This window comes from Colias eurytheme, chromosome 14 (genome assembly GCF_061535395.1).
Source record: "Colias eurytheme isolate Ceu_HAF_F1 chromosome 14, ilColEury1 Martin Lab GWU primary, whole genome shotgun sequence".
NCBI lineage: Eukaryota > Metazoa > Arthropoda > Insecta > Lepidoptera > Pieridae > Colias > Colias eurytheme.
The window spans coordinates 7,776,040-7,789,415 of record NC_142993.1 but is presented as its reverse complement, the minus strand read 5'-3'; the positions used below and the strand labels follow the sequence as shown (position 1 = coordinate 7,789,415).

The 13,376-nt window shown below is 32.1% G+C and overlaps 1 non-coding gene across 1 annotated transcript; it reads right to left on the bottom strand.

The window, feature by feature from the left end:
- Positions 1-12,167: 12,167 nt before the first annotated feature.
- On the bottom strand, positions 12,168-12,239 carry TRNAE-CUC (transfer RNA glutamic acid (anticodon CUC)). Its single transcript has one exon. It is a non-coding gene; the product is annotated as a tRNA-Glu (tRNA).
- Between the last annotated feature and the right edge of the window lie 1,137 nt (positions 12,240-13,376).

Below are 13,376 nucleotides of genomic sequence, written 5' to 3'. Positions count from 1 at the left end.
TGTCATTTTGTACTTAAACATTTTTGAAATTGAGTTCAAATTGCCACTTTCAAAAAGTCACCGAATAGTTCGTCTCATGTGTGTAGGAAATATTTGATGAGTACACAAATGTAAAACCTATGCAAACATAATATTAATTCTTCACGGGAAATGAGATGAAACGTGGGTCAACATAGAGGTAATATTTGCTTCTCGTACATAAATGTTTATACAACTCTTGACCTTATTACAACGAGTTAAGCGCCCTCGAATTTTTGTGATATGTTGGTGCAAGGTATGAAGGACCATTTAACCGTTGTACCATTGAATTTATACAATCTTTATTCTGTAATATATCTGGTGTGAACTGGCTTTGTTCGCGTTAATTGCTTGGAATTTCTTTAGACTAAATGCTTCGATACTTTAAAGACTCTATATTGAGGTGGTACTTTGAAAAAAACTCCGTAGGTATAATAAACCCTTATCATTTATTCGTAAGATATTAAATTGAGAATGGATAACTTCAAGATAATATTAAAGCAATAAGCGCTATTCCAAAAAGCACTTATAACTTGGACGTAATAATTAATGTAGAGAGCATATAGTTAATTAATATATTTTAATTGTAATTTTTATGTAATCATTTCGGCCTAAATTGTAGTATTATAATATTATGTCATTCAATGTATCAAGCGAGACCTAATTAAAACGTATTAACACTAAGGAAGTAGAACATAACCTATTATTACGGTCCTATATTGTAACATCACACAAAAGTTAACAAGAAAACAAAAAGCAGAATTAAAAACATAAAAGCCATTGTGAAAGGTACCATTTCTTTAAGTTCCATTCTATAATTAATAATTTGTGTCATTTGAAAGGTATAGAATAAAGATTCCGACGGTGTCTTTGTCGGCGGCCCGTTGTTCCGGTGTGTAATTTAATAATGTCCAACGCCTACAAACCTTAGAAGTTGACCCACGTTGTGACGTCACTCGACCAAAATAAAAAGTACAAAACTAAAACTTGTTTATGTTTTACATAAGGTTAAAGTTCGTAGCCTTTGTCACGTTAAAATGCTCGAGATAAGGGAAATTACTTTTATCGTAGAATGCAAAGTTGCACGGGAAAAATGCACAAACTTATAATATTCTGTTACACCGCTTTTTAAACTCGGCTATAAAAGATGAGAAAAAATAAAGTTGCTTGCTTGCTATCTTGGGTATTAAAAAGTGTATAATCTTTAAAGTTATACTACAGTTGATATTATTTTGTTGTACTCGTATTCAAATAATACAATTATCTCTACATTTGTATGTTACTTAAATCAATATAACTTTTAATTTAATATTTTAAAAGCTCTAAAATATTTAGAATTGAAGAAAATAAATATATAAATGAAATAGCTAAATATTTGAACATCTCGAGTAGGTATTTGCGTACACAAAATGTGAAATTATCCTAACGCAAACGCTAATACAAATTTATTTCGTCCAAATTTTTATTCGGAGAACAATTCAGATGAAAATAATAGGGGTTTAATTAAATGGAAATTAATCCAAAGCTATTACTGGATAGACATTGAATTTTATAGCCGTCCGCGTCGTTGCTGTCATTATGTTGTTATAAAATTTGGGACCTCGGGAATTTGTTCGGTATTCGTCGAAATAATGTTAGGTTCTAACGTTTTTGTGTTAGATGAGAGGGGGTCTGTGTTTTTAAGTTATATTTAATTATGTGTACGTGTGGTTTAATGGAAAAATAAATATGATGATATTTCATTGTACAGTATGTAGTAACTATGTAAGTAGAGCATTTTGTGGCATAAGTTAAATGTTAATTGGTAATTATTTGAAATTAAAACTGGAACGGCTTAATAATTAATGTAAAGTACAATTTTCATTTATTTAAACATCTCTTTCCATACATTATATAAAATAAATTTGTAGATATAATATTATGAATGTGGAGGTATTTCTCCCCATAAATTAAAACACACTACCGAATTAATCCAATATCTCAGCTGTCTAAAAATAGTATTTGAGAAATATTTTTTCAAGAAGGAATATTAGTTGAACAAAGACTTACGTCGGTTAAGATATGGGATTATAGGGGAATATTTTTACAATGTGTCACGACTAACCCTTGTCATATTCAATTGAACTCCACAAATCTGATTCGGAAGGGTTTTATTAATATTATTCATATTTCAACTTTAATCTTCTTAATATAAAAGAAACTATCATTCAAGGACAATTTGTATACGATTTAGCATGATAATAAAGTCGAATTAATTTGCCCCGTTCCCTAATCTTATCTTTTGCAAGCAAATACTAATCTTGTTTTAATCGTTGTTACAACAAAGGCGAGAATCCTGAGAAAATTCTATTTATTCAACAAAAAAAGTTTAAATGTGGGTTAGACCGTATCATTAGTGAGCTTGAACAGGTAAAGCGATTCTATTAAAAACAAAGAAAATTAGGCCCATTATGATAATTATAGTACAAACACACTTTCGGCGCCAATTTAAAATTAGTTGACTTTTAACGTTTTTTTTAATCGGTCCTTCAAAATCAATATTATAATGTGTCTACCTGCTCGTCCTTAAACTAAATTGTTTCCGCTTGTATTTAAGCTAATTATGAAATAATAAATCGTTCTAAAATACTAATGTTTATGGAATTTATTATATTGATACGACATTACATAGGTACGACATAATATTATATGTGTTTCAGGACATAAATTGTAGATATTGATTTTGTGGTAGAGCAATTAAGTTTACTCATTTTAATCATGAATATATTATGGTAGATGTAAGATGTATGAAATATATATGTTTCCGTTTTTCCAACATCCAATATTGTTAGCAGTTTAAAGAAACCGCTATTTGTATTCTTTTTCTTTCTACGCACGCCAAATCAACTCACGAATACCTTCGTAATCATTAATCATGAAAATATATATTTCACAAATGAATTCTAAAATATAAAATTTATGTTGATCTGACTAATACTCAAAATGATTCACTAATACCATTCTTGGGGTTGACAAGGGTCAAAGATTTGATCTCTCATAATTCGATTACAAAAATGTACGTCATCTTTGAAATAAGTGTGTCAGCTATTTTACGTGACACTGGGGTTTTAAGAGTTAATCTTGGGGAGACAGATTTCATTCAATGTTCTGTATCAGTTAAAAAAAAAAATAAGAAGATATAAATACCACAGGAGTTATGGGATTAGTGAGTATTTATTTAGAATTGGTGTCAAATTGTTTTTGCTGGTTATCATTATTTTCATATACCTAAGTTGAGACCTAAGTATATAAAAATTGACATGGCTTAACTTATAATATTCCCATGTACAATCAGGTCAATTGATATACATATTTATAGGAAATGCTGTTGTGAACGATGACTCAAAAAAATATTTATTTTGGCTGACTTATGTAGCGAAGAGATTTAGAACCCTTTATAAATTTATCTTAAGCAACAAATTACTCACCATATTATTGTGATTCACAAGGGAAGATATATGAAAAAAGCGCTATAAATTTAGTATTATGGTATCGTATCGATATATACCGTTCATTTGATTTAACGCTGCATTCCCAGTTCCCAACAGGAAAGCCATATTGGTGAACTTGAAAAAATATTATACCATCTATAAAAGGGCAGCGTATTAGATTCATTTCTCAATGAAATTCTAACAAACCTGCCCTCGGTTGCAGAAAATATGAGGTGCAAATATCAAATCCTTATTTAGCAGTGAAGGAAGATAACAAGTAGTGCCTGAGAAACCTATCAATGCGCCTCGCTAGGGGCTAAATCATAAGCTGACATCGATGTGAACGAGTTTGAAAAAACAAGACTCGAGATCAATTTACCGTTTATTTATTGTAGCCTGGCTCCTACTGATGTTGAGGAGATAAAATATAGCATTAGAAGTGGTGGTTTTTGCGACGGAATACGTCTCGGAACGAGAATTTGAAGTGCGTCACATGTGTTGTTATTTTGCCATTTAATTACTTCGGTGTGGTAGGATCGTGAGTGGTTTATATCATTGGACTCCTGTAATAATGTATTTTAATGTATACTTTACTCATTTCTAATTGATCAGAAACAATTAATTGGCATTGTACGTCCAGCTGTTGTGAATTAGTAATTTACAAAATTGATCAATATAAATTTTACGTCTGGAATATTCTCGTTGGTGACCCAGTAAGTGAAACCGCTACATTTCCTTCAATTTAAATGTGGCCAATAAAAAAATTTGCAGAATGTTTTATCCTACCTACAAAACGAATCGTAAAGAACGAGCAGTCGCCTTAAAAATACACGATAACAAAGACGTGTGACCAGTCAAGCGTCGTGAAGTCTTCATTTTCTAGCCCAGAAAACGTCTGTAACGAATCCGCAGTGGACGCAATCTACAGAGTTAAAACAAACAATTACTTGGGTTTATTTGAAAAGGAGCAAAAAGTGGAGCAATCAAATCGTTGCAGCTAGGAGCAAAAAACCCGCGATCGTCGGCTGTGTAATATGGAAGCTGGCCGCTGTCGATTCTGGCTTGCCCAACCGAACTTTTGATGGATTTAGTGGAAAATAATTATTTGTAGAAAAGTCGGAAGATTCGTAAAATTTATTTACGTAGATTTCAATCGAATTATTTGCTGGAAAACCTTCGCTATATTTTATGACTCTGCGCTATATGCATGGTGAGCATTGTTATTATAGTATAATATATAGTATAATCTTATATGTTTATGCTACCTGTGACGCTATGTTTTTATGTATATTTTTGATGGATAGGTACAGTGAAACCTGGTTAAGTGAGACATCAAGGGACCTGCAATGTCGTTTCACTTATAGAGGTATAAATAAATATCTGTCTCATTTACAGAGGGGTGATAACGATTGTAGCTTTCGTTTTGACATTTTTCAAATAAACATCTGTATGATAGTAAAGCGAAACTAAAACTGAAGGTAATTGAAGCTCAAAATTTGTACTTACGTACTTGGAATTACGTGTGGAATTTGTGGGTTGAATAAGAATGAGTAAACAAACAATGTTATCTCAGTTACAGAGGTTTATGCATGTAAAATTTACTTGCTATCTCAGTTATAGAGGTAACTATGATGATAAATCGAAAGAACAAATCCCAGATATAGAGGTTTAGCTCGTCCCACTAACAGAGGTAATTCAGTGCTAAAGTGTTGGGACCTCAGCATGAGTTCCAGTTATGGAGGTTTCTCACTTATCCAGGTCCCACTTAACCAAGTTTCACTGTATATAGAACAGTGACATTTTTTTATTACCTCCCAAATCGATTCAAGTTTCAGACATCGAACGCGTAGCTAATCCTAGGCAAGGTGACACACTTTTGGTACGGCAAAATGACTTACGATTTTCATAAATAATAGTGTATCTGTGAACGTATAAATGATTCGCTCCGCTCGGGCCAGATGTAAGGAGCGCACTGAATCGCGCGATTTGCTACGCGCCTCCATCAAGCTACCTTTGTCAAAAGCCAGTAATAAAGTTTAGCAGATGTGATTTTCTAAACAAGACACTAACAAATGGAAGCCGGTTGGAGCTGCTATACCTTAAGAAAATTACCGCTGATCGTGGCAGACAATTTTCTCTTTTATCACAGATGATTAATGTTCTACGCAATACACGGTGCTCAGTTTCCTTAGGCACGAGGATAATTTACCGATTCCAGTTTTTACCACCGCAGATAACACACTTTTTACCTGAACATCAACATGGAAAGCAATACAATTTAATTTGATCACGAAACAAATAAATGCTAAATGACTACAAAATACTTAAAGCGAAAAACAAATATTCCGGTGAACAAGAAAATATGCCATGTTGACCAACAAAATTTAAAATTCAAACGGCTCTCATCGGTATGTGATTTATTCACCATGTAGCAAAAACAATTTCGTCCGTTTTGTATGCGTTATCGCCACACGATCGCTATCAAGCAAATTTTTTAATCGGGAATCGGTTGTTTAGTTTCATACGTTGCATTCTTATGTCGAACAGAATTTTGAGACTGGCAAAGAAACGGGCCCGCATCATTAAAGCCTATTGTAGCGATTTTAAAATTTCAAAAAGCGAATACGTCAAACGTAAAACAATTCGATACGCGTTTGAATTTGTTGTTCGTTCTGATTTCAATTGAATTTCTTCGTCGGGCCGTTCGCGTGAATTGGGTCGCGTAAACGGGTCCGCCCTTTTGGGACCAAAACGTTATTTTTTCCACAGATTGCGCGTTCTTTGATCTTTAAAATGTGTGCGTTAGTATTTCCTACGCTTTATGTTCGCGCTGTGTGTGTCTTGTTCGGGTAACGAAGCCTCGTGAACGGTACCCAGCGGGAAGTTAAAATGAACAAGCTAAGTTGCGCTGTTTTCATTTCGCTTATGAATATTCCTATTAGAAAAATAAAGGACTATTTCTGCGCTGCTAAATTTTATAACACATTAAGGGTTTTGTGAAATATTTATTCGTGAAACTGTAATAAAATGGGATGATAGATAGGCCTTCTATCTTTACGCTGTCTATTAAAATGATCGCTGAAGAGAATCGACGATAAATGATGAGTCAGATTGATTGATCGGTATATTCAGCTGGTTAAATCTAATGTGTTAATCGAATATCATTATTTTGGACATTGTTTGCCTGAACACCTTTGTTGATGTATCTAATTGATAAAATATTGGCTCTTTTGTAGGAACCGCGAAATTTATAATTATAAGAACATAATATTATCTTTATAAATTATAGAGTAATAATTGTAATAGCAGTAATCCCTTTTATAAACAAAAAAAAAGACATAATAATGAACTTATTATGTAAAGTAAGTTAACGGATAATGGATAAACAGTTTTGGATATGAAGGAATTTTAGTGAGGTATCTTACTATTTTTATTATTTCAATTTATTAATTTTAAATTGATAATTTAGTATACACATGTATATAATGGCCATTTGATACAACGCCTGTTAAAATCAAGATATAGGTAGTATTTATATTTTATAATAGAAATTGAACCCGCACTCTAGCGCAATGCTGGTCGCAAACCACTGCGTGACCGACTCGTCGATCGTCAAATAAACAAAAAGTACTATAATCTTTTTAACATAGGTATTACTCCGCACTTCGCAGTCACTCTTAAATTTTATCTTCGCGGGTTGAATTTTCTAGAATCGATTTTATACCGAAGGGACATAAACTTCAAATAATCTCGAGTGTTCGTAATGGATCCTGGAGTTACGATGTGCTAACTCAAAATGTAGTGAGTAACAACTATGTCATGGAATGGTATTTGTTTCGGATCTGTTCTATTTTAGCGCATTAGATAAGTGGCTTTTGAAGTTTGGCAGACGTTCTATTGCCTACAACAAAGTGTATTATCCTGCTATAGATACGTCTATACATTTGTGTAAGACTGACTCATTTAATAGAAAAAATAGTATGTGTTAAGAGTTTTCACTACAAATTGTTTTAACTTATTGTCACTCTTGTTAGTTTCAATTATGATTAAATGATAAAAAGGCTCTCACTACAATCATGATTGTCATTACTTTTTCCATTTCATTCATTTTATGAGAGTTGTTTTCTTGGCGTGCGGTATAAGTATTATTTAAATTATCATTGTCTGACTTCTTCATTAGCCGGTATGTAAGAACCTAACAATAAAATATTAACTTCAATATAAACATCAACAAACGTCAAATTAACTTAATTAATTGCTCTCAAAAACCATTAACATGTTTGTACCTTATCTTGTATCTTGCATTCATTAAATTTTGATCACAAGCATTACCGAATACGGCTCTCATATTCATACCGACAGACGTTACATCTACAAATTATATCCTCGAGATATGCTCGTAAATAATTAAGAAAACATCGTTTATTCTAATTATAAAAGCTCGGCATAAAGCGTTCCCTGGTAGGTCTCACGTAAGGTCGAATAATATTTCATTATTCTCAATGAATGGTCACCATTGGAAACCAAAATATACGTCTTTGTTCCGCGTGAGGTCTCCCTTTTTCGGCTCAGGTGACACTGCTGCGTTACTAATTTGGGTAGATCGTATAGAATCTTAAACGGTATTGTTGTTAACGTATTGAAAAAGTTAACAAATCGAATAAATTTAACCGATTAGATCCGCTTGTAACAAGGACGTAAATGGCAGTTTTAGTTTTGGAATTCCAGTCACACATGATTATTTTTGCTTTTATTATAAATGAAAAATAAAATTTTAATTTTTTGTCGATATCTATTTTAGCGATAATATTCGGATGAAGTGTTTTATCAATTCTCTATTATGTGAGTGATTGATAGCGTATTTGAAAAATTAATTGGAATTCCTGTTTTTAATTTACAACAGAACAGAAAATTTAACGTTCCCAAAATGAAATGTGTCATTGGTAATTTGAATAAATAAATAAAGGTGATATAATATTGACGTATTCAAACATATTTGTAGACATAAAAACTTTGTTTGGTAAAGAGCTAAACTAGCAAATTCAAACCTTGTAATATACTTAATGCCAATAGGAACATTATTTATTTAAATAAATTTACTACTGTTTCATGTTCTAAGTTTGGACGAAGTCATAGCATAATGGTCATAGCATTATCTAATAAAAAAATTAAAGTAGGTAGTAGGTAACAACTATCAAATAATAATTTGAAGAAAATCTCAGTAAAACCGATGCAAAAATAACAGTCCAATTTCCGAGCGGATAAGTTCAAACTATTCAAAGATTTATACCCTATCTACATTACTCACACGCTGTGAATTCCGCTTTCCTACGTACAAAGGATGCACCGTTACTAAGTGTCAAAAGCAAAAAAATTAATGACGACAGCCTTTTATTTAAGGCCATTGTCTCGTACAACACTCTTTTGTCTATTATAGATATCATAATAGATGTTTAGCGTCAAACGCATTGTTGTTTTCACGAAAATACTTATTGAATAGAACGTCGCGTGGCGCACTGCATGACACTGTACACGATTTTTCTCGCGTCGTTTTGTAAATTTAGAAAAATGAATAGATTCCAAGTTAGAGCGTCACGCTAAAACTGTTTAAAGGACCGTATTGTATTCTTTTAACTCGCACGGCGTAGAAGGAAGGGCAATAATAATCGCTCGATAATGTTGACTGGATTCGCTTTCAAGCATTGTATGTGCACTAAATATTGTAAATTACTTATTGTTACATAAGATTTTTTAACTTACAATTCTAAGATACTAAAAACCTGATTATGGTAGGTATATATTTTTGGCTGACATCTCCTGCCTTCCTTTCGAATTTCATGTTCATAATATATCTAGAAATAGTCTTCAATAAACACCAATATTTTTAATTTCCTAAAATTACCTATTTATATAAAATTACTTCATAAATTTTCAGTGCTAATTTGACCAAAATTTAATTTTAATTTTCCCGCAGAAACAAGACAAATGAGAGGAATATCATGAACTAAATTATAGCAATAATAACATTGTGTATCCACCAGAGGTTTCAGATCATAAATGCTGTGAATTACTTCGCAAACAAACTTGCCAGAATACAACACCTGGCGAAACTCAAAATATTTGTTTTATTATAACATCCATGTGACAATTCCGAAATAATATTATCACAATGCAAATAACAATATTTTAATCTTAAAACTTCAAAGTAGAGCTTGTTGTTATTATAAGTTCGCGTATATTTATCACCTAATTTCCATTTTAGGCTGTCAACTAACGAGCGTTTTGAATATTGAATGACCTGAAAGGATATTAATGAAAAAATATGGATGCTCTACACGAAATTTCCAATTACATGCATTTATAAATTCACAGTGAAACTTAGAGTTAAAGAATAAAACAATTTAAAGTGCATTGGGTTACTTTTATTTAAAGAATAACCCCGGGATAGCAAGATTATCGACCTATCTTACTACAATTGTATCTATAAGAACTAAAATAGAATATTCAGGAAATCGTGTAAAATATAAAAATCAGTCTACAACATAATATAAGAAAATTTATCAAATTTTCGTTCTTTCGTTAACATAACTGAGAGTGTGTGATAAACGCGCGCTACGATCGCTAATGTATAAAGCCCCTAATATTTAAACATATTTAATACATTATTTAAATTATTGACATCCGCAGTTTAAATTCTATAATAACGAGTCTTTCATGTTGATTACGAGTTAATATTCAGATTGTCACCTTGTAAATCAATGTATTTTATGGCAAAGCAATAAACTGGGTAGAATATTAATCTAATAAATAATATAAAATTAGTTCAGTTAAATAATGGTCGAGTAGAATTGATCTGTATGGAAAAAGCTTGTGATTCCTAACCGGTTTACTGGAGGAAATGCGTGCAAGACATCTTATGACATAATACCATCAGGCTGACTTGCTTTTTACAAGGTTATGTGTTTTTCTATAGTTTGTATAATAAGTATCAATTTCTATGGGAAAAGGCATTTTTTCATCGATAAGTGATTACTGAAATACTATTAGTTAAATAGATTGAGTACTCAGTACATTTAATTGAATGTTCTATTTGCGATGCCAATGTGTTGCGTAAATAGATTGAGGCGTTAACAAAACTAATTATAAATGCGGAAATTGCTTTTGTATTTCGTTTATTTTAGATCTTGTGTAAGCTGATTAAACATTTTAATTAATTCAGTTTGTAAATCCCTTTATTTAGATTATAAACTGTCCCATTCCTCATTAAAAAACCTACGAACGTAGATATTTATATTTCTTTTTGCCAAACTGTAAGCTTACAAAATTATTATTAAGCTTTCTTTTCATAAGTCACATCTGTATGATGTCATATTTATTCCAACATTCTATTCAACTCATCCTTAAATTATCATATCAAAATAACTGTATTATTCTAGAATCTAGCAAGACAATAGCGACTGGAATAATAAATAGCGCAGATAAGGCATTCGAGAAACTTATTAAAAGCGCCATAAATAAAACGCAAAAGAGTAAATTTTGGCAGGTCAAAGATAAGTAATCAGAATTCTATTAATGACTAAGCCGAAATTAAAGGAAACTAGTCTTTCGAAAGCGGATTCATTTTAATGGCCCTAAATCATTCTTAAAAAAAGCCGCGGTTCTAAGTATTGTACACTAAATTATAGTTACGTCTCCATAAAATAGGGACTACATAAATAATATTATGACATGACAACGGGGTAAATTCCATTCCTAATCGAATCTCGAATGTAAATTTCGCGCTAGCTTTTTTAACAGTGATTTCTGAATATTCCAAGAATGTCTTCTAAGACAATCGTCAATCGACACGCGAAGTATTTGCCCTGGCTTGTAACAGGAAATCGTTATATTAGCATAATGCATATAGCTTGTAACATTTGAAATATTTTAGTAGAGAATGCTAGGCAAAGATGGAAAAACTTGTGGACTATGGACGTATATGTGGCCGTTATATTATGAGGTATTGTTTTGAATATGCTCCTCTGTTTTGTTTTTACTGTGGCTTCTATTCTATAATTAATATTACTCTATAAAGAAGAGTGCTATACGTATGAAAGTAATGTATACTTTTATGTACTCTATATTACACACGTAGGTAGTGCCTAAGTACACACTAAATATACACTAGTACCTAAGACATCTTCAAAATATGAAGAAGGTAGGTATGTAAATATGTATTCCTTTACATATTGCCTAAGTATTTCTATTTTGCACCGAGTCAGCTGTAGTTTTTTCATACATTACATACTAAGGAGTCGGAAGTCTATGGGCCTTTCTCAAGTGATTTCGTCTGACTTCGAGTGCTAACTGACCATTTAGACATACTTCCTGTGGATAAGATAAAGGAGTTTTTGATACGTCACGAACTGAGCTCTTTGTTGAAACGTAAAACTTTGTTCTTTGTTGATGTCTGGGAACGTGTGGAATTAAATCTTTAGGGATTATTATCTATGCATTGTACAGATGCATAGATAATATTGTTGAAAGATTAGATAAGCGATAAAATATACTACAGCACAATAATAGCGGTTCACATATTATTTTGAACAAAAAAAAGTAAAGTAGAGATAAGTGCTACGTAGTAACTTGCATATAAGCGTATTTTTTTAAATATAGCACAGATTAAAAATAAAAAAGATATTCCGGTACCGGGAATCGAACCCGAGCCTCCTGGGTGAGAGCCAGGTATCCTAGCCACTAGACCATACCGGAGATGAGTGCATGGGATGAAAATTGCATTATAAATGAGAGAGCATAAATGCAATATTTAGGGCCGATTTTTCAATCGCGAGATAAACAGTCTAATAAGTACCCCTCGAATAGATTTATTCAATTATTTATCTAACTCATTACGGCTCGCCTATTTTTCAATCGTGATTTATTTGATGAATAACTATCTGACCAAATATTTCCATATTGGCAGCACTGCTCTCGGAGTGGCGAAACAAACATATTAAATTAGTCAGGTTAGAGCGGGATAGAGTCAAATCTTGCAATTTGTCAACAACCGTCATTATGACTCACGTCAGGAGTGCACTTGTCTTCTATGATTGTTGATCATTTGTTGATTATTGTTTTGATTCGAGTAAAGAGTTTGGTTAAATTTGTGTTTCAATTTATATATTTTACGATGGAAACGACATACTTAAAGGCAGCGTTCGGCAAATTTTCAATGGCATGGTCATCAGTACTATCAAAAACATCAATTTCAATATGATTTTAATTGATTATAATTATATAGAAAGAGGTTTAATTGTTAATAATTCTACGCTCTATGTTATGACATACGAAAATATCTCAAAAGACAATGCCCACCTTCCATACATTTGAAAACCTGATAAAGAAAGTTTATGTATAGACCGCAAGTATAGCAGGAATACTGCGTGCTTGATTAGGGAATAATTCCCTGTTTTCACTTTTACCAGTTAAACGCCAGGAATTTTAAAAAATACGAATTACTACTTTGTAGGTTAGGAATTGTCGCGGGCAAATTATCAACACAAATAGCTATGGAAATATGTAGGCAGTACATATGTACCAAGTAGGTATTTAAAAGTTAATTAATTATATCATTCTACCTATTAATTACAGAGAGCTTTCACTCAGGCAAAATGTACCTATGCTGGTAGTGCCAATGAGTATGTAGGTTAGGTAATCACTACATTTTGTAAAGAACCTACCTACTTTTAGTAAAAATATATTTTTATGAGTAATCACTAAAAGGATTGCAATACTTTATTCTGAACTAGTTATTCGCTCGCGAAGAAAATAATGTGGATCAAATACTGACCAACAGTCTTGCCTACAGTAAAGCAACTTTCTTATCTGGGTAAAACAGGAATCATAAAT